The following is a 24,731-nucleotide window of genomic DNA, read 5'->3' on the forward strand; positions in this document are numbered from 1 at the left end:
AAATACGCGCGTTTCCCCGCATCTTTCGCGTGTTTCGATTAATCGGTCGCGGCTCGCATAAATTCGCTTGGCTCGTTTCATTTTCCTGCTAGCCGCGAAATAGCAAACGTAACACCGTGCTCTAGCGGCCATGTGGAATGTCAGATAACCGTACATTGGTTCGAAAGTAATTTTGCCGAAAAACGTCGCATCTCGAAAAACCTACGAAGAAAGATAGCGGCGTTTCTCGTTCACGACTGAAATTCGTATTCGAGATTTGTATTGCACGCGACGCTCGCTGATTCACTCGATCGAACGTTTTTCCGTTGGAAAGAGGAAAGGTGCGACTAACGTTGATCCATCGATATCGCTACAACGACGCACAAACTTGCAGAAATCAACGTTAAAATATAAATATCGCTCGATTTTGAAATTAGAAATACGGTGGTCGAACGCAGCGTTACTCGTTCTCTCTTTCGTCAAACGATCGGCAGTCGTAAAAAAAAAAAAAAAAAAAAAAAAAGAAAAAAATAACGCGGGATCGGCGGTCGATGAAATATCGGGGAAATTTTGGTTATTCCTCGCGGGAACACGATCGAGCTCGATTTATTCGGTTATTTATCTCGGCTGAACGTTAGGTATTCAGAAAGATACGAACGGATGGGACGTACTCGCGTTCGTAATTAATAAGCAGATGATAACCGGCTTCGCGGAAGATTCGCCGACCGCGAACGATTAAACGATCGTCGGTGGAACGTAAAATCGGTAGTCGCCCGTATGGCCGAGCAGACGCGATGAAAATCTGCAGGCCGCGCGATTAAATTGACAAATAGCTCGTCGGCTAACGATGTTAATGACGCTTTATGCTCGGTGGTGATTCGCGATGAGAATTACCGGGGATAGGTGGTTTTCTATGCGCCGTTTCCACGATGGATCGTTCTCTGGCAAACTGTCGCGCGCGTATTTCTCCACGCTACTGTTGCGAGCCACTGCTCTATGAAAAAATGTCTATCGGTACGATCGATCGGCCGATAATCTTGCCGGCCCATAAAGCTTCTTAATTATCGCGTATTTGCTTCGTTAACGACGCCGCTCGAACGAAAATCAATCAAGCCCCGGGGAAAAAAGTATCGCAACTAGTCGGTCGCCGTTGCCAACCATTGCCGATATTCGATTATAATTGCTCGGGAGGTGATCGGGACGGAGATGGTTCGCACTCGACCAACGTTCTCTCTTCTCTCTTTCACCTGTGATCGACCTTTGGTTTTACCCGCTTCCGCGAATCTCTCCAATTTTCCTTCCTACAGTTTGCAGCGAAACCAGCTTCGGAAATTCAATTTCTTTCTCTTCTTCCTTTCTCCTAAGAGATCCTAATAACGCGTCTTCTCCGAGAGAAAGCTCGTTTCCTCCGTATTTCTGCGTGTATCGTCGTCGATCCTGTTCCGCCAACGCGCGAACAACGGCCGAATACATAGCAGGTTACCCGTTGGTCGAATTTGTCCAAACGACACGTATATCGGACACACGCGGCGCGACGACATATCCGGTTATTGCTAGCACGCTAATCAATTAGGGAAACGTTATTCGCCAACGATCAGGGGCAAGCGTTGGTGTTTCTGGACAACAGTTTAAACGGTGTTAGAGCCGTCCAGCCAGAAGGGACGATTCCATGGTCGGTCGTTATCCAGTGGGCCCTATTAGACTTGTCCGCGAACCGTCCGCGTTTCCACCGATTCGAATCGCCCGACGAAATCGCTCCCTGTTTTTCCCACGCTCGATCTTGCACGAACAATTTCGTCCAGTTTTCGTCCGCACGATGGAGATTGGCGTAGCGATTGGGCGCGGCTATCGTCGCAAGGATCGCCGCGCCAAAAAAATGAAAAAGGAAAAGAACCGCAAGAGTGACGAATACGGTTTTAATCGCCGTTTCACGGTAAACGCAGATTTTCAGCTACTTTTTCCCCCCCGTATTTCCGTTGCATTTTCCTGTTGAAGACTTTACTCGCGATATCGTTTCGGACAGAATTAGTCGCGCTCGAAATAAAAGCCATCGCCGGAGCCATTTCCTGGCAGACAGACGTAGCGGGGCAAATTGTTTTTCCACGGCGGGATCCGTCGTTGTTCGCGGACGCGATAGAGTCCGGCAAGTTCTTTTCACGTCAACTCGAAATCACTCGCGCGTTCCGCCAACGAAACGAAACGGTTGCTCTCTTCGAGTTGGTTTCTGCTTTCCACCGAGGCCTGTCATCCGCTCAATTAGCCGCACGATGTTCTATAATTCCCCTTTTCTTCTCTTCTCTGTTTTCTTTTCTTCGTACCGTTCTTTTCCGCGCTTTTTGGCTTTTGGCTCGGCTCAACGAGTAGAGTCGCGTTCGAAGAATCGCCGCTGGTGCTCAGCGTCCTGCCTATCAAACAGAAATTACTTTGTACCGCGTCTCCACTCGCCACTCCAATTCGCGCTACTCTCGATCGCTCACAAAGTTCGTTAACGAACGTTTTTTCCTTTCGAGCGATGGTTTCGCCTTTGATCGTATTTGGCTCGCTGCGCGATACCACGTACAGAGAATAAGGAAAGCTTGCGAGTCGAGTACGCAGGTGAACTGTTATTTTCGTCGTTTCGGAGATGTCTTTTTGTTTGGATGGAATTAGAGGCCGACCGGGTCGAAGGAACGAGCGAACAATTTCTCTTTTGGTTTGCTATTATTTCTGGGTCAAGGAGAATTCTTCGTTCAACGCGCAGAATCGAAGCGTCGAGAGTCGAGCAGCTCGTTTAGCTCTCTCTCTCTAATATCTAATAAAAGGAGCAGGACGAATCTAGTCCGTTCGTTGGTAAACTCGGCGGCGCGTCGCGGCGCGCCATGAAAATTTCCAAAGTTTTTCGACGCTCTAAGCACGCGCTCGGTGTTCGTTGCGAAACGGTGGAAGAAACTCCGGGAACGCTGTCTATATTATCGTCGCAGAGAGCCGGAGAATGTCGGCCAACAAAGGAACTGATCACGTTACCGATGTCGATTTTTCGTTGTTCGATAAAGCGGAAAGTTTTTCGGTTGGTTCTCGCGCGCAGTTCCGCTGCGAATGTCGTTCGTTCGTAAAAGAGGACGAACGGAAGGCCGGAGACAAGAAGACCAGCGTATAATTTTCCTCGCCGTCTCTTCTTTCAGCCGTTGAGAAGTGTAATTTCCTTAGGACGAAAGATCGAAGAGATTCGGGTGAAAAGGTTTCATCGAGGGAAGATTCGAAGCGTCGCGACCGCCTCGATAAGTAGTCGTTCGACAACCGGAGGATTCCGCTCTTCCATTTCCGGTGCTGCGGCTATTCGAATCGAGTCTACCTCGAGTCTTTCGAACGTATCCCCGTGACCAGGGAAATTCAGAAACCTAACTGGAAAAAAGTCTGTCTAATTGGTCGCTTGGTTTGTATCGGTAGAACGGCGCGTCGCAGATTTCTCGTAGCGCAAAGTTAAATGATAAGAGGGGAACGGTAAGAGGGAGGGGAACCGCAGCGGCAATCTATCGGTCTGATCGATCATCCTTAAATTCGCTATTTATTAAAGCGCGGGTGTGCGAGGATGGGCAGCGAAAAATGGGTCGATCGGGCGCATTTACCGTTGCTCCGTGCACGTAGAGCCGTCGGTGCACCGGGGAAAAATGGTTCAAGTAAATGTAGGAAAAAGAATACCGGGCGACAAATCATCCGGTGATAAATTTATGGCGAGTCGCTGCACAGTGGGGATGAAATTGTTGGGAACGTGGGGAGAATTCCGCCGGGGTGGACGATGCCGGGGTGGCGTCGGTTCGGTCGACTCTGTCGTAAAATCCATTAAGCGATTGAACGCGTTGAAAAATTATGAAATAAGTATTAGGGACACGTGCCGTTGCGCCGCTCCACGCTGCTTCGCGTTGTTCCCCTGAAACGAAGCGAGGCCACGCGGTAAAATAAAGGAATCGTTCGGTGTTTCTTCGCCATTCTTACATGTTCTTCGCACCCATGTAATCCGATTACGGTTGATTTATCGCGATCGAGCCGGAGCTCGTTAAATTTTCCGCCACTTTCGCCATTCGACTGTACACCTTGTTAACCGAAGAAACGACAACGGCACGAAGCGCATCGATCCACTTTTCCTCTGTTTCGATGGTGCGTTCTCTTTTCACCTTGCTACTTGTTGTCGGCAACGGTTACTCTAAATAATATACACGTTGTCCTTCTTCCTTCGATAAATAATTACGGTAAACAGGCAATTTCAACGACCAGGTTCCCTTCAACGACGAGATTCCGTTCAACGACAGTTTCGCAGATGCCGATACCGGATGAAATATCGGAGAAGCGATGATATTCGCACGACGTATCGATATAGGAAGGTGGTTTTAATCGCGCGAACCGTGAACCATTTTTCTTCCGAACTTTGATGGAATGGAAGGAAACATTCCGTAGAGCAGTCGAAACGCAAGCATATACGCACGTTACGTTCTCAACTCAGGGAAGTTAGAGAGAAGAGGCGGAAGAAATTTGTGGACAGGAGGAGCGGCAACGATGGAAATTCGATCGCTCCAAGCGTTTCAAATCATAGGCAAAGATACGATTGCGCTACTTGCGAGGAAATTTATCGCAATTTTTATCGGGATTTTTCAAAGATTCCGCAAGCTTTCGTTGTCTTTGAATATCTTCGATTTCCTCTTGTACGTAAACCTCGCGGAAAATCGGTCGACTTGGACGAGAACTCGGTCGCAGCTTGGTCGTCTATTTTTGTGAAAATTTTGCCAGCTGGACGAAACTATGCCGCTGGATAAACAACGAAATCGATTTGTCGCGAGCGTAGAAGCCGGGATAAGACGAGCTAGGACGAAACTATCGCGAGCAACGTCGCGATTCCTCGAGTCGTGTTTGCTGACTCGAGTCGTTTCCCGAATTTCGCCTTTGCGATTCGCTGTCGCTGCAGCTTTGTCCTTCTGCTTCCGCGGACGATATCGATTATTACGCGAGACCGTAGGCCGCTTCGATGCCACTCAGCCTCTTTTTATCGCGAGATACGTTTTGTCGGTTTCAACGAGTAGAGACGGCTGTTTTCCGTGTACGAGATTTCTACTCGCCACCGGTATCGTTGCACCATTTCGCGCTTAACGTTAAACGTTGAACGTTAAGCCGCAAAAATCACGCAACGGAGACGATCGTTTTCTTGCAAACAAGCCCATCTCGAGTTAAACGCTTCTCGTATCGTTCTTTAAAACGCTTTAAAACGGCGGCAATGAATTTTCTGGCAAGAGAAAAAAAAACGATGCTCGCGAAATCTCCACAGACCCCAGACCGATTAATTTTCTGTTATCCGAGAGATCTTTTCTTCGAAGCAAGTTTTATTTAATATCTGGCAAGGAAAGGCGGAAAGAGAGGCAAGAGAACGGGGTACAGAGACGGCAGATTAAAATTTCCCTCGATCTAATTGCAGGGATAACGAGCTTGGACAATTAGAGCTGTTAAATAAACGACGCGGTGTGCATGGCCAGCGTTTGCCACGGTGTTTGCTCCGCCGTCCTGGCCAAACCACTATGCTACGAATGAAATTTCATCGCGTTGCGTTTGTCCGTGCGAAAGCGAGAGGGCCGAGCCGAATGCCGAATTAATCGCGAAAACTCGACGCTGTACGACGCGATACTTTTAACTCGCCGCTTGACGCGGTTACCGCACTTGCGCCACAAATTTCACCAGAGAAAGAGAAAGGAGGTGTAGTAGAAACGTACGATTATAGAGTCGCTTACGAGTACAACGAATAGGTAAACTAAAGAGGCTCGAAGCTAAGGTTAAACGGGGTTAATGGCGCTTTAGAAGCGCAGGTTCGGTTCGCGGCATCCTTTTACGCTTACATCTATACCGTACGAGATTAATCCGTAAGGTGCTCGCCAACGAATCTAACTAACGTTACGACCGATTCGTATCGTTCGTTCGTCGATATTAGCCGGATGTTACACGGTAGACGCGGTGCGACGCCGGCGTCGGATTCCACGTGGAACCAAGCGACGGCTGGACGATTCGACCGGCGTTCACCGTCACGTGTCGTGGCAAAAATCGCCATGATTTTCTGATCGGAGTATCGATTCGGCGAGAATCTGCTTTTCATCAACGCGCAAATATGTACGACGTCGGTTTGTCGCTGATGCTGCTCGAGGGTTAGTTTTTGCGGGCGAGACTCGACGAAAGGGGAATGCGACGCGTATTCCAGCTAGACTGAAAATCGGATTATCGGGAATGACGACCGGTTCGGCATCGCTGGATGGGATTGGAAATTGCAATTCGATGGCAACGCTCTCATATTCGGATGCTTTGCCTGATTAACGCTGCTGTTGATTCGACGCTTTGTAGCCGTTCGTTTTCTCTTCCTTTGACATCGGCCAGTATCGCGTACTCTCTATCCTCGCAAATGGTAGTCGCATTTCACCGTTAACCTTTCACCGGACAGGAGATACGGGTTTCAGGATTTATGTAGTTGCCGCGTGAAATGCCGCGACATCGGGGTAACATGGACGCAATTTGCCAAAAGATGCGACGTCGACGGATGCTTCGGATTCTTCGAGTACGATTAGAACCGCGTTTTCCCCGCGTCCTTCCGTCCCCGCATCACGGCACATCCTCAAAGTTTAGTCAAACACGTTGGACAAACTCGCATTTTGTAACGTAATCTTGGTGTAGCGTACGTTTCGCGACAAGTTCTCCACCTCTGACCTTCTGAACAGCTACGATGTATACGTACGGTGTATCGCAAGGACGTTCGACCCAGCGCGAATATACGTTTCCAGGCGTATCAAAATTCCAGGCAGCAGCCGATCCTTTGGCAATCGGATACGCTTGACGATAGGTGGTACTCGCGTTCGCCACCATCCACCGTCCAACGCGCGTATCCAATTAAATCAAGTTGCCTGGAAAAACCTAATCCCTTTCTTTCCCTCTTCGACGTATCCGCTCTTAAGGTATCGATATATTTCAGCTTTTTATTCTAGTTTCGACGGATGAAACGAGGCTAAACGAGGTGACGTTTTGTCGCTGGGACGGTGACTCGCGGTCGGATCCGATCGATCCGAAACGAAACGGTGCATCGACGCGCGACGTATAGACGTTGCTGAAAAGTCGAAATTTACGCGTCGGAGAGGTTTGATCGAGCGAAATTACCGATGCTTCGATTTAACAGCTCGTTATATCGCGAAGGCTAGCTCGTCGATTCGTTATACGGAACGATTTAACGCGGCTGCATGGTTGAAACGATAATCTACCGGAACAGCTTGTACGACGATTGCAACAGGATGAACGCGTTTCACGGGCTACCCGACACAACCGTTTATCGTACAATTCGAACAGCTGACATTGTTTTCGATGATCCTTCTCTCTCTCTCTCTCTTTTTTTTTTACGAGCCATCGAACAGCAATCTTCTTTCTGTTTCGCGGTTTTTCACACGCGCGTACTTTCCACGAGCCAATTATTTCCCCCTTTCGTCCGTATCTGTACCCGTAAAGATCAAAAGTTGAATATTTAGCCAGGTGTAACGACACATCGATACACGTACGAGAAGAGATACGTCGATTCGATACGTTAGCATCGAAGCTTATTTCCACGATCGGAAAATCAAAATCGTTTCGTGGCTTGCTTGGCAACGGCACCTCCCGTATGGCAATAGGTTTCCGATTGAATTTTATCGCGGTGGATAAAGGCGGTCTCTAAAGCGAAGAACAATGATCCGTGATCACGACTGCCGTCACGTCGGAAGAAACATGGTTTCCGAGATAAACGAGCTGGTTCCGCGAGAAGATAATTTTTCCATCGTTCCTTCGCTCCGACTACGTATCAGATATTTTGGCAGACTCGCTGCTACTCGCGTCGCTCCTACTCGCGTCGCTCCTAGTCGCGTCGATACTACCGTGAAAATCGCAACGCACGGAGGCCTAGGAAACGAGCTTGTCGGAAAGCGTCGTCGATTCGAGATTTTTGGACCGGTTTCGACGGTTTGGCGGCGATCCAGTCGTGTCCGATGGCGGTTTCCTGAGGCGTGCTCGTGATTACGCGGTCTCGCTCAATTCCTCGAATATCGTATCATCGCCGTTTCCTCTCATCCGCAACATCGCATTCTCGATGGTGTTGCGAGCCGAACCGTTTTAATCAGGTAGCGAGCGATCCAACTCGTCGATTCGTCAACAGACGCCAAAATCGAGGAGGCACTTTTCCAAATTTTACAAAATACATATTTTACGAAATACATATTTTACGCTATACTCGGCAAAGGGAACGCGTATCGAAGGTACGCTGTCGTCGTCGCATAACGATAGATCTTTTTTTCGAATTTATCGGACCACGAAAGATCGTGTTGGAAGTATTAAAGAATCGTTTTTTTCTCGTTCCCGGTGGTTTTCGACTTTGTCGAGATTGATCGCTGATGTATTCCCCCGGGTGTCTACTTTGCTCTTTCGTCGCATCCTTTGCCTCCGCTTTTTCTTCTGTTCGTCTGTCTGTCCCTCTCCCTCTCTCCCTCCCTCCCTCCCTCTCTCTCTCTCTCTCTCTCTCTCTCTCTCTCTCTCTCTCTCTGCTCGTGAAATCTTCCATTCAGCGATTTCAGTGCTGTTCGATCACGTACCGTCGCGTTTCGTTCGAACAAATCACGCGCAAAGAAACTGGATTTCTAATTGATAACGCATGCGTAGTTTATAGCGACTAACGTCGTCTTTCGTCGACGTTCGAGTTCCATTGTTTGGAAACAAGTTCGTTAGACTTGGCGGCTTTGTTCTCACAGTCGAATTAATTGTCGTTGGTTTTTCGTTGGCAAGATCGATGTTTCGGCTTCGCTCGTTGCAAAGTTCCGTAATAGAGTAATTAATCTTATCGAGCAACGCAGGGAATATCGCGTGGCAGAATCGCAAGAACGTGGACGGCGACGACATGGAAAGATACGGTATTCGTTTCCTTCTGACACGTTTGCTCGTAGATTCGACCAACTCCGGTCTCGTTAATTCCAATCTTCCTTGCAGAGTGGAATTTCAACGTGGCTTAAGGAGAACCAAATCGTTCGAAAACCTTACGCTCCGACATGAATTACCACATACACAGGGACGAAAAGGAGATCCGGAAGCTGGCGCGTGCACGAGTTGCGTCGCGGTCATTAGGTGGAATTATAGAGGATTCGCGGAAAATGCAAAGTTTGAGTTATTACGGTGGAAGAAATCACTTCCGGTGGAAGACGAGCTTCCGGCGATATTTCAGCGGATCCTAGCAGCAACGGAAGAACGCCGCCCCCGCCTTATCGGTCCGCGAGACAGAGTTTCCTTCTGGCACCGGCGATATTTCAAGTCGACGAAAACGCCAAGCTCGCTCGCGCGAACCGTATAGTTTCCGCGAACTCGGCCACGATCGTGCGACAGCAGCGCGATTATTTCGCGTAATTGGAATAGTTGTCGACGAATCTTTGAATTCGTTCGTAGCCTGTTCGACGCGTTCAACGAAGAAGGAAAGAGTCGCGCGCGAAACGCAAACTTCGAAAGTATCTCAAAAGTTCTGCTCCGTAAGAGCGAGCACGGCTGATGGAAATTTCACTGGCTAATAGAACGCGCGGTACGAGATAAGCGAGCAGCGGGTATCACGGAGGAAAGCGTCGGGGTTCGGAGATAAAAGGTAGCTGTTCGTTCCCCTCGATTAATTTTTCCGCGCCTGAGAAAGGTCGGATAATCGAGATTTTACAACGCAACAAACATGACCGGGGTCCGGTTGGTAGGTACAATTAGTTTCCGCTCGAACGCATCGTACGAGTACAGTGCCGCTCGAAAACTCTCAAAAAGATACAAGTAAAAAACGATAACGGCAGCTTTACCGTAGAAAAATAGCGGCAGCCGTACCGGCTAAAATTTCCAGTCAGAGAGATATTAGCGCACCTCGTGCAAGACACGAGTCCGATATGGTTGCGGACGGAACGACGTTCGGCCGCATTGCGAAAAGAAGCGGCGATTAAACGAGCGCCAGGGGAATAAGCGGGATCGTAAAGCGTCTGAAACGTCGCCTCTCTTCCTACGCGGAACGAAACCGGGATCGAGAGGCGGTCAGATGGAATTAAAACGTTGGCGATCGAACGTCGACGAGCGAACCCCGTCGAAACCTAAATTACCCATGGGACTCTCGATAGCCGGAACTCCCGTGGTCGCTTATCGGCCGATAAGGGAGAAAAATGTGTCGGCTCAGGCTCATTTCGAATTCCGCGAATGCGTAAGACGTACGTCCGTTCTTCGAATCGACGTCCATTTTCCTCGATTTCTCCATTCGTCCGCCGTTCCTTTCCCGATCCTATCGATCTCGGTCCAACGTTCTCGTTCCGCTCAACGGTATATATAACATCGTCCTGATTGATCGAACGTTTTCGAAGCGGGTTCGATCGACCGAGAACCAGTCGAAAGATCCAATGGAAAATTAATCGATCGCCAAGCGGTAAAGACGGATGGCCATTCGGAAAGCGTATGGAGATGCGAGAGCGCGTCCTAACCTTCGAAACAAACGATAAATACTTCGTTCGCGCTAGTGTTAAATTGCCCGCAAGTTTACCAGTTCGGAGATCGATCGTGCCACTCGTTACTTCCGAGAGATAGGACTCCGCAGTACGTTTGAAATTCGTACGCGCTTTCGTCCTCTATTCCGCAAACTCCTCCACGCGTCTTTGAAAACGCACGGTATTTATCCCTGTCGTTCTCCTTCCAATCTTTTATCATTTTCGACGTAGAAAGGCCGTGGAGGCGGCGAAAAAAGTTTTTCTTTACAACGCCTGTGATTTACAACCCGAGCGATTCCGAGATGGACGAAACGTCTTTCTTTCCTTAATCGTCCTTAGTCGTTCTCTTCTTCGCTCGCTCGAGACCAACGCGATCAACTAGCAATTTTATATACCATATAGAATGTAACTTGGAATCTTATCTGATTTATATTACAAGGTGATGTTAGTCGTCGACGTGTTCGACTCGGACGATAGATCACGTATCTTCAGTCCTGTTTACCGTAAACGACGGTTCTCTGACGCGAGTAACGGCGACTCGTTCGTAACCTCGTTTTTTTTTCTTTTCGCTCGCTTCGCGGAACAAGTTGTCGACGAATATACCGGACGGCAGCGTTCGATACTCGCTTGGCTATAATTATCCGTGGCGCGTACTTACGCGAGAAACGATCGCGACCGGGCAATTTTGGATAACGGTGAGAAAAGTTTCGATTCGATTTCGAGGATTTAACAGGACGGACGGGTTCGTTGAATTTCCAACGAACGGTAGCTTGACGGGAAAGAGAGAGGTAGCCGGGTGAGAAAAAGGAAGAAGAAAGACGAAGATAGAACGCGTTACGATATCTTCGATAAAACTGTGTTACGGCAGAATCTACGAAAGCTACAGCGTGCGGTCCTTTATAGAGAAATACTGGTACGCGAGTGTGACGCGATTTCGTTAGCGGTTTGAAACGAAATTTTTCGAATTTATTCACGAAATATCGAGCAAGTTTGTATGGACGATACATGATCCCGGGCGCACGCACGAATACACGCTCCATCACGACAAAAAGCGTCGCCGTTCCGTGGCCAGTTGCAAAATTCCGGCTTCGTTAACCAGCCGTCGTTTAAAATCGATGCTTGCTGTGCGTTCAACCGGCTTGTTTCCCCCTGTTAAGCTACCGGCGTCTATCATCACTTCGTATTCCCTTCGAATACCATCTATCCGCGAGAAGATTAATTTTATCGGTGTTTATGGCAAATAACAGGCGTTTAACCCGCCTGTGTGTGTGGTTTCTCGAGGCATCGGCTGGTTCGGCTGCTATCTCGAGCCATCTCGAGCGACGCAGGATTTACGAGGCGCGCACCGGTGACCCCGGCAACGAACCGATCCCTTTAAATAGTTGGTTCACCGGAAGATTTGTGTGCCGGCATACTAGGCCGTGTGGCATCGGCCAGGGAATGGAGCGACGCGACGCCCGGCGTTCGCCGTTGGATTCCCGCGCGATAGCTCGAGCGATTCCGCTCGTTTCCCGGCACCCTCGTTTCTGCTCCTTTCACGATACATCGTTAACGACGGACGCCCGGATATTCGCACGTTGGTCGAGCGTTTCCGCGTTAAGATACACCGTATCCGCGTACCATCTACTGGCTCCTACCTACCACATACCTGGCTTGCGAATCCGTCAAATTTCCAGGCACGAACATTCAGATTTTCATCAGCAAGTTAAGACGCCTATAAGCGCCACTCGATTCTTTAGGGAACAGTGGCTGACCTAACGCTCGCCTCTTTCACTCTTTCACGGCTACGGCGAGTAGTTGTTGTAACGTTCTACGTTCGATGTTTCGCTAGTCACCGTTATCGGAGATACAGCCGTTGGCGCATCGGGCGATGAATTTTAAACAACGATTCGATCGACCGTGCCCATGGCGAGCTGAACGACGCGAGGTAAAGCGTCGTCCTGGCAAAAGACAAGACGAGACTTTGCGAGAGAAGGTATTGGAAAAGGTTAGAGGTCGGCCGTGGATACCGTTTAAGCGCCATTTAATAGCGGCGCTGCCACGGATCCCCGTTCCGACTATTACGGCATCTCGCCGTTTTCATTGTTTCACGCACGACGTTACTCGATGCGCGTTCGTTTTCTTTCCATTCTTCCCGACCACGCACCTGCTCGCTAACTCGTCCCAGATATAACCCTCTATCCTACTTAGGTTTTTCCAACGAATGCGCGAGACCATGGCACGGTTATCGCGAGCGTCCCGTTTAATCGAAAGCACATAGTTTATACCGTTGTCCGGCGACGCGTTTTCCCTTCGACCTTTCGCTTCTCTTCGTTCCGTACGAAAGAATGCCAATTTCGAACGAGCCTTTGCGCCCCGTAATTAGTCCGTTTCTCTGGTCTTGGAGTTCCGAGGGGGATCGCGGCTCGATTCGACGGGAATTGGCGATCGACGGCCACGAATTCGATGCCTCTATAAACGCGCTGCGCGCTCACCGTCCCTCCCGTACGCGTCCCACCAAATTGTCGTTCGTTTCCCCTTCCGAATCGGAGAACGTTGCCCGGAATTTTATTGCCGCGAATTTGCTCGGTTTATTTGCTTTCCTCTGACCCCGTCACGGCTTTCCCGCTCGTTTCTCCTCGTTTTTTCCCCTCGATCTTTTTTTCTCTCTTTTTTCCCCCTCGTTTTTTTGCCGACGTCACGTCCCGCGTTGTCTTTTTTTCGGCCGATATTCGAGCAATGGATTTTCCAAGTTTTTCGTTGGATTTCGGCACACGAGCTATCGGCTCGGTGGAACTCGAGCATCTTGCGTTTCACGTTGCGTAGCCGCTTCGTTATAGAGATACCAGCCACGTTACCGCGATAATTGCAACTCGTTTTCTACCTTTGGCTTCGCATGGAAAACCAAGTTGCACGTTACGCGGCGACCGATAGTTTGATAGGAGTTGACGACGTCTTTGGCGTCGCGCTTGCGTTACAGAGTTGACGGTTTTCCTGACTTTGCGCTACGCGATATCTTAACCCACTTAGGAACTCGACTATTACATAAAAGTTTCTAGAAGTGGCTTCGCGAAACGGATAATACTATAGGAAAAGGGATTGCCAGAGGAGCCGGTTTTCGAGCCGATTCCACCAGATCCGTTCGCGTCTCGTCGAATCGTACGCCACCGATAAGAACAATTGGCTATTCCACTCTGCTGTTTTTCCAATTTACGTTTTCCAAGAAAGCGTTCGTCCGTTAGCAGGCGGAATTTTCCTGTTTTGCTCTTCTATTCGACATCGGAAACGGTCGACCAGCGGCTTTGGCTCGCGCGAACGACGCGACACGTCGACGAAAAGCAGGCACGTTGGGGCCGGACGAATTGCCCCGTCGCGTCGATTCGTCGCTCGGCGAAGGACCAACTCGACGACGAGAGACGCGTGTCTCTTAGCGAAACGGAGAATCGCTCGAGCGTTTAATAGCGCGCCACCGCCGATTCTCGTTCCGGTTACAGCGGTTTCCATTGTTTTGCCCCTTAGCCTATCTCTCTGATACGCGCACACGCCCGCCCTTTCTCTCTTTCTCTCTTTCTCTCTTTCTCTCTTTCTCTGTACAAATCACGTTGTACACGATTCTTGAAAGCGTTGCTCGTGTCTCTCCGGCCCAGCCAGCCAGCTAGCCAGCCAGCCAGCCAGCCAGCCAGCCAGCGTAAACCCTATCAAAACCGGCTTAAGCTAATTTGCAATTTACGCCGTGTATAGCTTGCTCGCTACATCGGCTCGAACTGACCGACGCCGTCCGAGTTTCATCCTGTTATCGCGCTTTCTCTCTCCACTCTGCGCTCGCCAACGCCGCGTACGAAAATTGAAATAGCTGCTATCGGCGGTTCGCGAATCCTAAGAAGATTTGGCCAATTAGGACGGCTTAGCAGTCTCGTAATCGTGCCGAGTAAAGTCCACGTTTTACCTCTTCCTTTTCCACTTTCCTCCCTTTTTCCCTTTTTCCCCTTTCTCGTTCGTTCTCGGTTAACCCGTCGATCTCCGGCGAATCTCTGGCCGGTCTAACGTCGCGCTTGTTTCGAACCAAGTGGCGCGAGAATAGACGCGGAGATTTGCTTTTAGAGAAAACACCGGCCAAGTACGTAACGTATCTGTTGGCTAGTGTCTGTACGTTCGCCTCGTAAAGCGAATACGAGTCGAGTTACTTACAGTTGCCCTTAAGAGGCTAGCGAGTTCAATTTCGTTGCGCTCCGTTCTCATCGAATCGTTGCAATTGCGTTTTCCGTTTTCTCGCGAAATATAGAAAAATGGACGAGCTTTCCTCTTTACCCGTCCACCGTGTTAACGTAACCGTTGATAATTCTGTTCGTGAAACGGTTGAAACTAGCCGATGTTAGGGCGCGTTGCGAGAGATTAATAAATCGCTAGAAATATTGCCTTTGCTCGGGACGGTGAGCTTTTACCCTGCACTTTACGATGTATACCGTTTGGCCGGTAATCAGCTCAAACTGACCGATAAGAGGATGAAATTCATCCTCTTATAGTGTTTACCCGGTAGACGCGACCGTTAGGAAATTGAAAGCGTGGCTATGTCGAACCTTGGGATTTACGCCGATCGTAATATCGCTTGGCTGATATATTAAATTAAAGCGCGTCGATCGATCTTTTGTGCGAAACGCCAATCTCCGTCTCGAAGCAATCCGAAAATCGCTGACCGTGCGCAATCCGCGGCGATCCACTCTATCGCGATCTCCGTAATTACTTATTTCAAATGTCTCTAAATTTCTGGGAAATTTAGGATTTGAAAAATATATAGCGTGCCAAAATTACGCAAAAATATGTACGAGATATCCGAGGCAGAGCGCTTAGCGCGACATTCAGCCAACTAGACGAGTTTCTATTTAGATTTCGTTTCGTTAATCATATCCGAAAGAAGACGTTAAACCGGCTGTGTTACACCGAGAAATGAAACAAGAGACAACAACCGATACATACTTATGCGCTTAACGTTAAGATCAACGATGAGATAAGAAAATAATTGAATCGAGAAATATCTTTTGCCTCGACGAGGTACTATTTCCAGCGAAGCGTTACTCGTTACTGCTACCTATATACTACGATATTTATCTACGGAGTAGATAACTACGGTTCTAATTAAATCCTACGCCTTGAGTTCTTACGGCAACGCGAAATTGCTCCGCTTCGCCAACTATCCCTTAGTTTCTACCATCTTCCGCTATTATCCGTAGACTACGTGTCCACTCTGTGGTTAAGCGGTGGTGGTGGTGGTGGTCCGCTAGAGGACACCTTCTCCGAAATCGTTCCTATCGACTACCCGACTACTATGGACATTTCCGTAGATTCGTTTCCGATTCGATGGAAAAGAATCTATCGCCCGACCGTGATCCTTGTTCGCGCGATACCGCGCCGGATTACACGCCACCGCGATGAAATTGAAACTCGGAGAAAGTTTCACTTTCGCGGGAAAAATGCTACTACGAGGATGAGAATGTTGCGCGAAATGCAAGTACGTAACCGTGGATCTAAACTCGCACGGGAAGAAGGAATTCTGGCGATAACAACACCGAGATACACACGCGCGTACAAAGTTTCGCTTTCTTTACTTTCGTTGGAATTGTCAAAACCGGAAGAAAGAAAGTAGAGGAAGGCATCGTATCTTTGGAACGACTGGCCGAATTCTTGGCGGCGGACTCGTTCCACGTTCGATATCTGCCATTCGCGTAATCGTCACGCTTAACGAGCACGAGCGGCAACAACGGAGAGCAGCGAATGACGGCTTCGGTGTAGGTCGTCGAGACGAGCCACGACGTCCCGTCCGTTCCAACGATATTTCGCGGCGTATTTAATTTGGATCGTCACGGCCGCGCGCAAACATTCGATCCGATTTGCTTGTAACGACGAGAACGGTATTCGCAAACAGAACGGGCAAATAAAAATTTCACGAATTTTCGTCACCGATGGCCGGTCGACGTGGGCGCGCCTGTACCCGAAATTCCAACAGATGTAGATCGCGAAGGCATCGAAATAGGAGGGGAAACGTTGCATGTACGTAGAACGTACAGCCTGCGCTGGACGCGTACCGTGTCCCCTGTGGACAAAAAAGCGATTAACCCAATCGTAGCGTGACCGACTTCGACCGATTAATTTCAGGCGGTGACAAAATTCCGCCAACTCACGCTGAAATTTATTCGTTTCGGCGCTCGCTGCGAACGCATCGACGAATTTTTCATCGCGTCACGTTCAACGCTTTTTATTTGCCGATTCTCGTCCCAAAATTCCCTTAAACGCTCCGATCGTACGAATTTCCGGCAAAGCTAGACACATTTCGAGAGAAAAATAGCAAGATAGAAGTTGAATCTACCGTTCCAACGTTAGAGGTGGTAATTTTAGAATCGTAACTTTGCCAGCTTATACCGTTGCAAGATTAACGGACGTGGAATCGAATTGAAATACAGGACGAATCGGAAGGAAATAAACCTACGCGGTATGCTGGATATGCTCTTGTTCTCGAGTTACAGTTTATTTTATCAATGGGTAGGTATCGTTGGCCTTATTTCCTTTCCTCCGCGGTTAGCTCTCCGAGCTCGAGTCCGATTATTACGATACGACGAATTCGATTCGCTCGGTTACGCTCTTCTTTTTTATCGAACGTTCGTTGACAGCGTGGAAACTGTTGGTCAACGCGACGACCAAAGCCGTCGACGATTTCGCGTAAACCGTTGGAACCAGTTTGACGATGCAGCATTCGCCTTTCTATCCGAAGAATGGATCTTCCGCGAAACGATAAATTTTGCGATACCCGATCCTATATAATACGTTGACTCGAGGGGGAGACGTCGCACGCTTATACTATACGCGCGCTTATTCTCGTCGGTGGGAAAGGGTCGAAGAGCGCGGCGGTGGGTGATGGTGGCGGCGGGAAAAAGGGGAAATTCCGGTCGGTATTTCATTCGGGGCTCGTGTTAACGCCGAAGTCGGCCCGGCCTCGTCGTTAATTCTCGACTGCAGTTTCGTTCGTCGGATATTTCAGCGTTTCGCTTTGCGGTCGTCTCGTCGAAATACTCCGACCGATCCGGTTTTTACTCGGCCGATCGTTAATTAACCGCCATCGTTCTGACTGGAACAGATGCTACCGTGTAAAATAAGATCCACGCGAATACGTACCTCGTTGTTTCTCACTCGGCCGTTGCTTCGCCTCGTGAAAATATTTTTACAATTACGCTAGCAGCAGAAATGGATAACGAACCGGCGTCTTCTTCCCTTTAGACGATCGTCTCGAGTCGAGTTTCTTCGAAGTTAACGAATATGTTTGCGTTACGAAGCATCCTCGAGGCATCGTGACGAGCAATTGCAAAGTACAAGTCTGTTGGGATGTTCGTCGCGCGAGTAACTCGCAAGTTGAAAACGCGTTAACGAATGCTACTTTCTAATTGTTTAATCTCGCGATAGTCGTTTAAAGCGACGCTGCGCGACAATACCGTCACGGTTAAAACCGTCGTTCGAAGTTGCTCGCAGTTTCGATATTTCGTAAGACGGATAGAAAATGGGGCACGCAGTCGTTTGCGTTAACGGATCTCTGTCCGTTTGCCAGAGGTACGACCGTCGAGAATATCGAGTGTTTCAATCCGGCGAGATTAAACCTTAAAATTAGAACGCGCGCTTCGTCCCCGGTTCATTGTTTCCGTCGCGTTTCTCTTTTTATCGTTTTTATTCCTCCGTTTTTATTATCGTTACCGTTATTATTACCATTATTATCGAGGGACAAACTGCGTACGGCGACAGACGTACGACTACGCAAGCGTAAGGCGAAATGAAATTGCAAGTAGCGAAACGAGAACAGAGAAGCTTAAGTCGAAGGAGATGGCGCGAGCTGGTGCGAGCGGAGTGCCTAAAGGTAGAGATCTTAAGCTCTTTCCTTGGTCCTCGAGTACACGCGGTTGTTTAGAACTGCGCGCGATCATCTCGTTAGCGCGCGCGTCGCGTTTCACCGAAACGTTGGAACGCGCTATGTCGAGCGTTTCCTATCGTCGCGGATGTTTGAACGACGTGTAATTATTTCGAAAGTGCTCGACGGCATTCGGGTCCCGTCGACTCGGCTCATACAGCGGATACAGACGCAACCGTTTGACGCGAAACAGGTCCTCCTAAAGTCCTACAAATCTAATCGAAGCGCTTTAATTAATACCTAACCGCGATCTCGGTTAATCGCAGTCTGTTCTGTTTTGCCGAAATGGATCGACGTCCGTCCGGCTAACTTTATTCGTATCGGATTTCAGACAACGGGAGACAATGGAAAACACAGCGATTAAATACGAGCAATTTAACGTACTTGACCAACGAATCACGCTACCTTTCTTTGGTCGTTCGAGACTCGCGGAAATACGATAAACAAGCAGAGACGCTGGCGCGTCGCCTGATCGGCGAAAGCGAGGCGAGTAGTCACGGCAGCCTTTGGTCCGGCCGCGCGTCGCAGTCGCCGGTAGTCTCTGACCCGTCTTTTCACTGGCCGCGCCACAGTAGCAGTCCCCGTGTTTCGTCTGGCTCGTCGAATCCAGCGTATCCCGTCCTTCGCGCTTTGAACGTCGCTCTATGAACGGCTTCGTACGTTCGATCAGGCTTTCGACGATTCGATTCGACGAGGCAGGCTGGAATAATATATATAAAAAAAGAAAAAAAAAAAAAAGAAAAGAAGAAAAAGGAAAAGAAAGGAAAGCGGCGTAGTCGAGAAGATAGGGATGGAAGGAGATCGATATATCGAAATATATGCGCGAAGAAATCCGATATATCCCGAAGATGTAATCTCGACGTTCCTAGGCAACTTTGGTTTCGCGGCTCCTTTGCCGGTTACTTCTGTCTTCGAGGATGTAACGTTTCTCACGGTACGGCGGTATACGGCTACCGAGTTTTCGTAAATCGATTTTCATTCGCGCCGCTGTATACTACTCGTACGGGAATCTATTTCCTCGAGGAACTCGACGTTAAAGCGCTCGCTACGTCTTTCCATTCTTATTTCCTCTTTGGTCCGTAAAAGCTAACGATCCCTCTAATTGTTTCCTGAAATCGCAAATATCCAATTTCATCATCTTCCTCGGTTATCTCGCACTCGCGAAAACAAGCGAAACCGACTTTAACAACGAAAGCAGCGAGACTCGTAACGTCGCTTATTGCCGAATGTTCGCAGCTGTATTTCTTTCGGCATAACGAATTGCAAATGGCAACTCGATACAGGTTACGCCTCGAAAGTCTCCGTTTCGGCAGACATGCTGGAAAGACGCGCGGATCGAGGCTGTTTCGTGATGGCGAAGATGGTTCGTTCGATCACCGCGGCAATACCCTGTAAAATAAAGGCAAAATTAAATTAAATCGAGTAAGTAAATTAAGGTTTCTACGGTGTAAAACAGTCGTTGACGATGTAGTAAATTTATTTAGTCTCGTAAAACGTACATCGGTTAATGCAAAAGAAAGTTAAAACGAGTGGCGATGTTGGAATAAACGACTCGTTCAACGGACGAATCTCGGTTTATTCGCTATTTCTTTTTTCTAACTTTCGCGGCTAAATTATTCGTTCGGGTCTCTACTCAGAACTAGGCTATTTCGGACGAAACGTACAGAGAGCACGAAGCGCCAAGCTAATATAAATTCTCCTGGCGGCGAACGGTATTATGCTAGATAAGAGCATTAGAATGGACCGGGTGGCTCGGATAGACTTATAAAGTTAAACAACATCTGTAGTTTCAGAGATACGAAGGCGGGCTACTAGTTTGCATTCTACGCGTACGAGTACCTTGTAATTCGGAGAAGCGAAAGGCGGTGTACGAGTAAAATAACCGAAGGATTTAATTTTTTGTTCGGTAGACGGCGACAATTAGATGGGCGAAACGGACGATCGTTGAAGGATAGACGTTGAGACAGGAAGGACGAAGAAACGGTATATTTTCGTTTAGCCTGGTTTTTTACTCGTGGCTGTCCCGTTTCCCGTTTCTTATGGAGGCGTTGACGCGAGCATCGAAGCTTCGCAGTCGATAAATCCACGAGTACCAAACAACTCGAACAACCTGCATGCACGTACTACGTGTACAGCCTTCCATCGATTAAACCAATGGTTCTCGAATATCGCGTTTACTACGAGACGTTTAATACGAAAATTCCTGGCGAGTTTTCTAGTTGCGATTTATCAAGCGTATACTCGCGACTACCAACGAATACGGGATAGTGCAGAGTGTAAGTGGAATTCACGGTGTCGTTGCTTCGTGCCAACGAGCTTGTTTCACGGGTGGCGCGACGGCCGGTAGTTTCGCGAGGACCGAAAAACACAGTTTATCCGAATCGCAGGCCGAATATTATTTCCGGCTATTCGATTGCTCGCGTCTAGCAGGAATCGCCCGAGTTCTTCCAAAAGATTCATCGACAAACACGACGGTGAATTTTTCAAAGGGCCGCGTATATGTTCCAATCGCGTATCGATCTCCGCGATCTTTCTTTGCCTGGTAAACGCAACGACCACACGCGATTCCTTCTTAAAGAGCCTCGTTTTAAAAGAGCCTGGCGTCTTTCATCGCAGCGCAATCCGCCAACCGTTTCGCGCCAGAACTCGCTGGTCGACGAACGCGATGACGACAAAGGGCGAAAAAGGGAGCTCACGAATCACGGAGCAACTGTGACGGGAAAATGAAACGCGTGCTGCTAACGAAGAAGATAAAGGAGAGGCAGGGAATTTTTATGCGTGGACGAACGACAGCGGTAGGCGGCAAATAATCTGTCGCGTCTTGTGCCGAGAAAGGAGGGAATCGGCGCACGGTGTTAAGCGCGACGTCGACGTCGTGCGATCGATCGCCAGCCGAGCATAAAGAGCTCGGCGAATGAAAGAACGGACGGCGAGTGGAGCGAGTGCAGCCGAGCTACGTAGAAAAGATACACCATTGGTACATCCGTGGATAGGGGAGCAAGCGTAATTCTTTTGTCTCCGCGGACGTTTCGCCGATGGTTCTACTCGCTCCTCGAACCGTCCGGATACCGAGACTGTAAATGGTAATTTAAAGCGACGACAAGCAGCACACGAATAATCGAGCGCCGTACATTCTCCGAGCAAGAGCCGTCACCCTTTGCGACAACTTTAATCAGAGTAGCGATTTCAACTATCGAACAGCGAATGCCGTTTATCGATCGTTTACCATGCTTACCGTCGTTTCCAAGTCCCGAATATCCTTTTTTCTAAATGTTCGCGAACGAGCGAATATCGAAAGCGAATAAACGGAAAGAAGAAACGGTGGCCGCGGCGGCTACGTTCTCTTTAATTGCACGATCGTTCATCGTGATCGCTTTTCCCCCTCGCGTTTCCCTCGTTCCCCTATCTATCGTGCTGCGTTATCCGTACAGCCGTGCGTCCGTTAGCCATATCTTAAAGAAGCCGTTATTCTCGTTTGTTACAGCGACTGTACCGGCATAAGGTGTACCCTGATTTCCATTTGGAAGCGCGCGGGATCACGTTTCGATCGAAACGGGGCAGTTATCGTTCGGCGTAAATCATCGGTAAGTGTTTCGTACGTAACCGAGCCTTTTCCTGTCAGCAGTTTCGTAAGAGAGAAGCGGGTCTGAGTCAGGCCGAACGCGTCTCGATCATCCGCAATTTCTTCCCTTCCTATTTACCACGTTTGCGCAGGTAGAATTAATTTCCGTAGAAATCGATACTCCTTCTCCTCTCGTACACACACGCTCGCCTTCGGAAGAGGCAACGTCGCAACCAGCCAGACGAATAAAGCGTTCTTTACGTGGATCGCGAACAAACGAGAGGCATCTGGTTCGACGAGGCGATAAAGCGCGAGCAAGTGCATCGAGCATCCACGATAATTAATCGTTGCGTTGCAACTACGTTTCGATCTTTGAACGTGGAACGCGAAGAAATACATTCGGCTCTGCGCACGCGTTGCATCGGATCCTCGTTCGTCTTTCACGCGGATCAAACTTACCGACAAACTCAACGAACAGTTTTTCTAACGCGACGCTATACGTTAATAACCGGGCGTTTCTTTTCTTTTCTTTTTCTGTGCTTCTCGACATCATCGTTGCATCGTCGCAACGAGAACTGTAACGCTACTAGAACTATACTAGAAATATTAGGTCGCAGCGCGTTCTCGGCCCTCTCGAGCGTTTATACGTTTCATCGTGGCCGAAGACGAGCCTCATCGGTGCTGGATCTCTATCGCCACGATGTACACACGCGAGATACACTTATTCCCGTTGAACGAGTAATTTACATATAAATTCGCGGTTTAAATTTCGCGTCAACGGCGCGACGAATCACCAAGAAATCCGTACGCGGCGACCATTATCTGAAATCAACGTCGACGGAGAAGGGAAAAAGCGTTTGCGACCGCGGCTGAGTTTCTCGAGTCGAATTACACTTACTAAGAGGTAAGGTCGCGTGGCTGGAGGCCGTGGACGATATCGATCGAAATCGTTGCGCGACTTCTTCGAGAAGCTTCCGGGAAAATCGACAAATGTCGCGTGGAACGCGAAAAATTACCGCCATTGCTTTATTTATTCTACATGTTACTCGTTATACGGTTGGACGAACGTTCCGTTAAGGGAACGTGGCGACGTAACGTTCAAAGTTTGAAAAATTTGTACCGAGTTTCCACGTCTCTCATCGAAATTCTCATTTTCCGTTTCTTGCATTTTTACTTTTCATTGGACGAAACGCGCTCGTTCTGCGCCAGAATCGATGACAATTTAATTCCACGGTCCTGAGTAACGTATTCGCGATGGCGATCGTTAGCGCCGTGATCGTGCAAACGCACGAAACGCCGCTGCCTCGCGGACGACCAAATTCAATCATAAAATCGTAAATGTTTGAATAGAGAAACGCGGTAGAATCGATCTCCGCGATGTCGCGTAGCATTATTATCGCGGCGCTAACCCGCTGGCGCTAACCCGCTGGCGCTAACCCGCTGGCGCTAACCTGCTGGCGCTAACCCGCTGGCGCTAGTCCGCCGGCGCTAACCCGCCGGCACACCGGGCTTACCGAATAAATTATCCGCTTCTGTTTGTTCTCTCCATCCGCACGCGCCTTCTCCGTCTCTCGCGAGCGTTCGTCCTCCTTCTGCAGACGACGAAAACCACGCGATAATTAGCACGAACGGTTAGCCTGACCGGACGTTGTCGTTGGGCGAATCGGCACGTGGACGATAGCGCGTCTACGAAGCGGCGTCTCGATTCGTCGACTCGGCGATCGAGCGTCTTGTCGCGTGTCGCCATTGTTTTCGAGCTTCGACGCGTTTCCTCGCGGCTGTCCGCACGACTCGATCGTTCCAGTCTCGAATCGTACGTGCGCCTCTCTAACAACGCCCCGGTTCGGTTTACCATCGTATCGTCGATATCGCTTCGCGAAATTTCCAGCAGGCGAATTCGCCTTATTCGGCACTGACGATTCCTTTCCAGCGGTAAAAGTACGGAACGGCCAGAGTACAAGAATAAGGAACAACGGTATCTTGAAACGTCTAACGCGTAGCGTTTGCCGGGCGAGAGACCGCCCGATGGATTGTGCAGCGTGACGAGAATTTGTTTAGACCTGTGCTAGGTTACAGCGAACTTTGAACGCTACAGTTCAGGGTATTTAAACGTTGGTTATAGGACGCACGATTAATGACTATGCAGGTTGGAAAGTTCGAGACGCGAATAGCGGAGACTTTGCGCGTGTTAGACGCGAGGGAAACGAGAATAGAGTTTCGCATCGGTATTCGATAGGAGAAGGCGAGCGGATTGTAACGTTCTGTTTTGCGAAACAACGTTTCAGTCGCAAAGAATCGATCGGTATATAGGAGCGATCGCGTGTCCTCGTCTTTGAGATGTACGCGTCATGGACTCGGCGTAATTAATTTAAAGCGGAAAACGCGCGCTTCGATAGGAGAGATACGGTGTACGGTAACGCGTATCGAGAACCCGATTACACCCGGTTAATCGCGCTACTGCATAATTTCGCATCTTCGCTCTTGCTCGTCGCACCCTCGTTCCCTGATCCTGGTCTTCCGTGCGTCCGTGTACGCATCGTCGATCGCGATCGGAGAATCGCTGGCTTTCGAGCGGTCCGATTTTCGTTGAACGACTTTCCACCGGTAACGCGTTTCTCCTTGTCGTTTTCCTTTCGTCGAAGGAACCGTGTCCGATCGCTCGATACTTTTGCACCGAAATAAGCCGTTCTTTTTAAAGCAATACGCTGTACAAGGGGATACGCGACGACGAGATTAGAAAATGTGGTGAAATTTATGGAATTTT

General features: G+C 49.0%; 1 protein-coding gene across 4 annotated transcripts in view; it reads left to right on the forward strand.

The window, feature by feature from the left end:
* The window catches only part of LOC139998245 (uncharacterized), a 142,133-nt gene that overhangs the window by 18,326 nt on the left and 99,076 nt on the right, over positions 1-24,731 (forward strand). For 2 of the 4 annotated variants that reach the window (XM_072022656.1, XM_072022657.1), the window contains exon 2: positions 21,890-21,989. The exons of the other annotated variants lie outside the window; for them this stretch is intronic. The gene's annotated coding sequence lies outside the window, so the exon portion shown is untranslated. The remainder of the gene's footprint in view (positions 1-21,889; positions 21,990-24,731) is intronic. 4 annotated transcript variants of the gene reach the window in all.

The sequence above is a fragment of the Bombus fervidus genome, chromosome 2 (assembly GCF_041682495.2).
Source record: "Bombus fervidus isolate BK054 chromosome 2, iyBomFerv1, whole genome shotgun sequence".
NCBI lineage: Eukaryota > Metazoa > Arthropoda > Insecta > Hymenoptera > Apidae > Bombus > Bombus fervidus.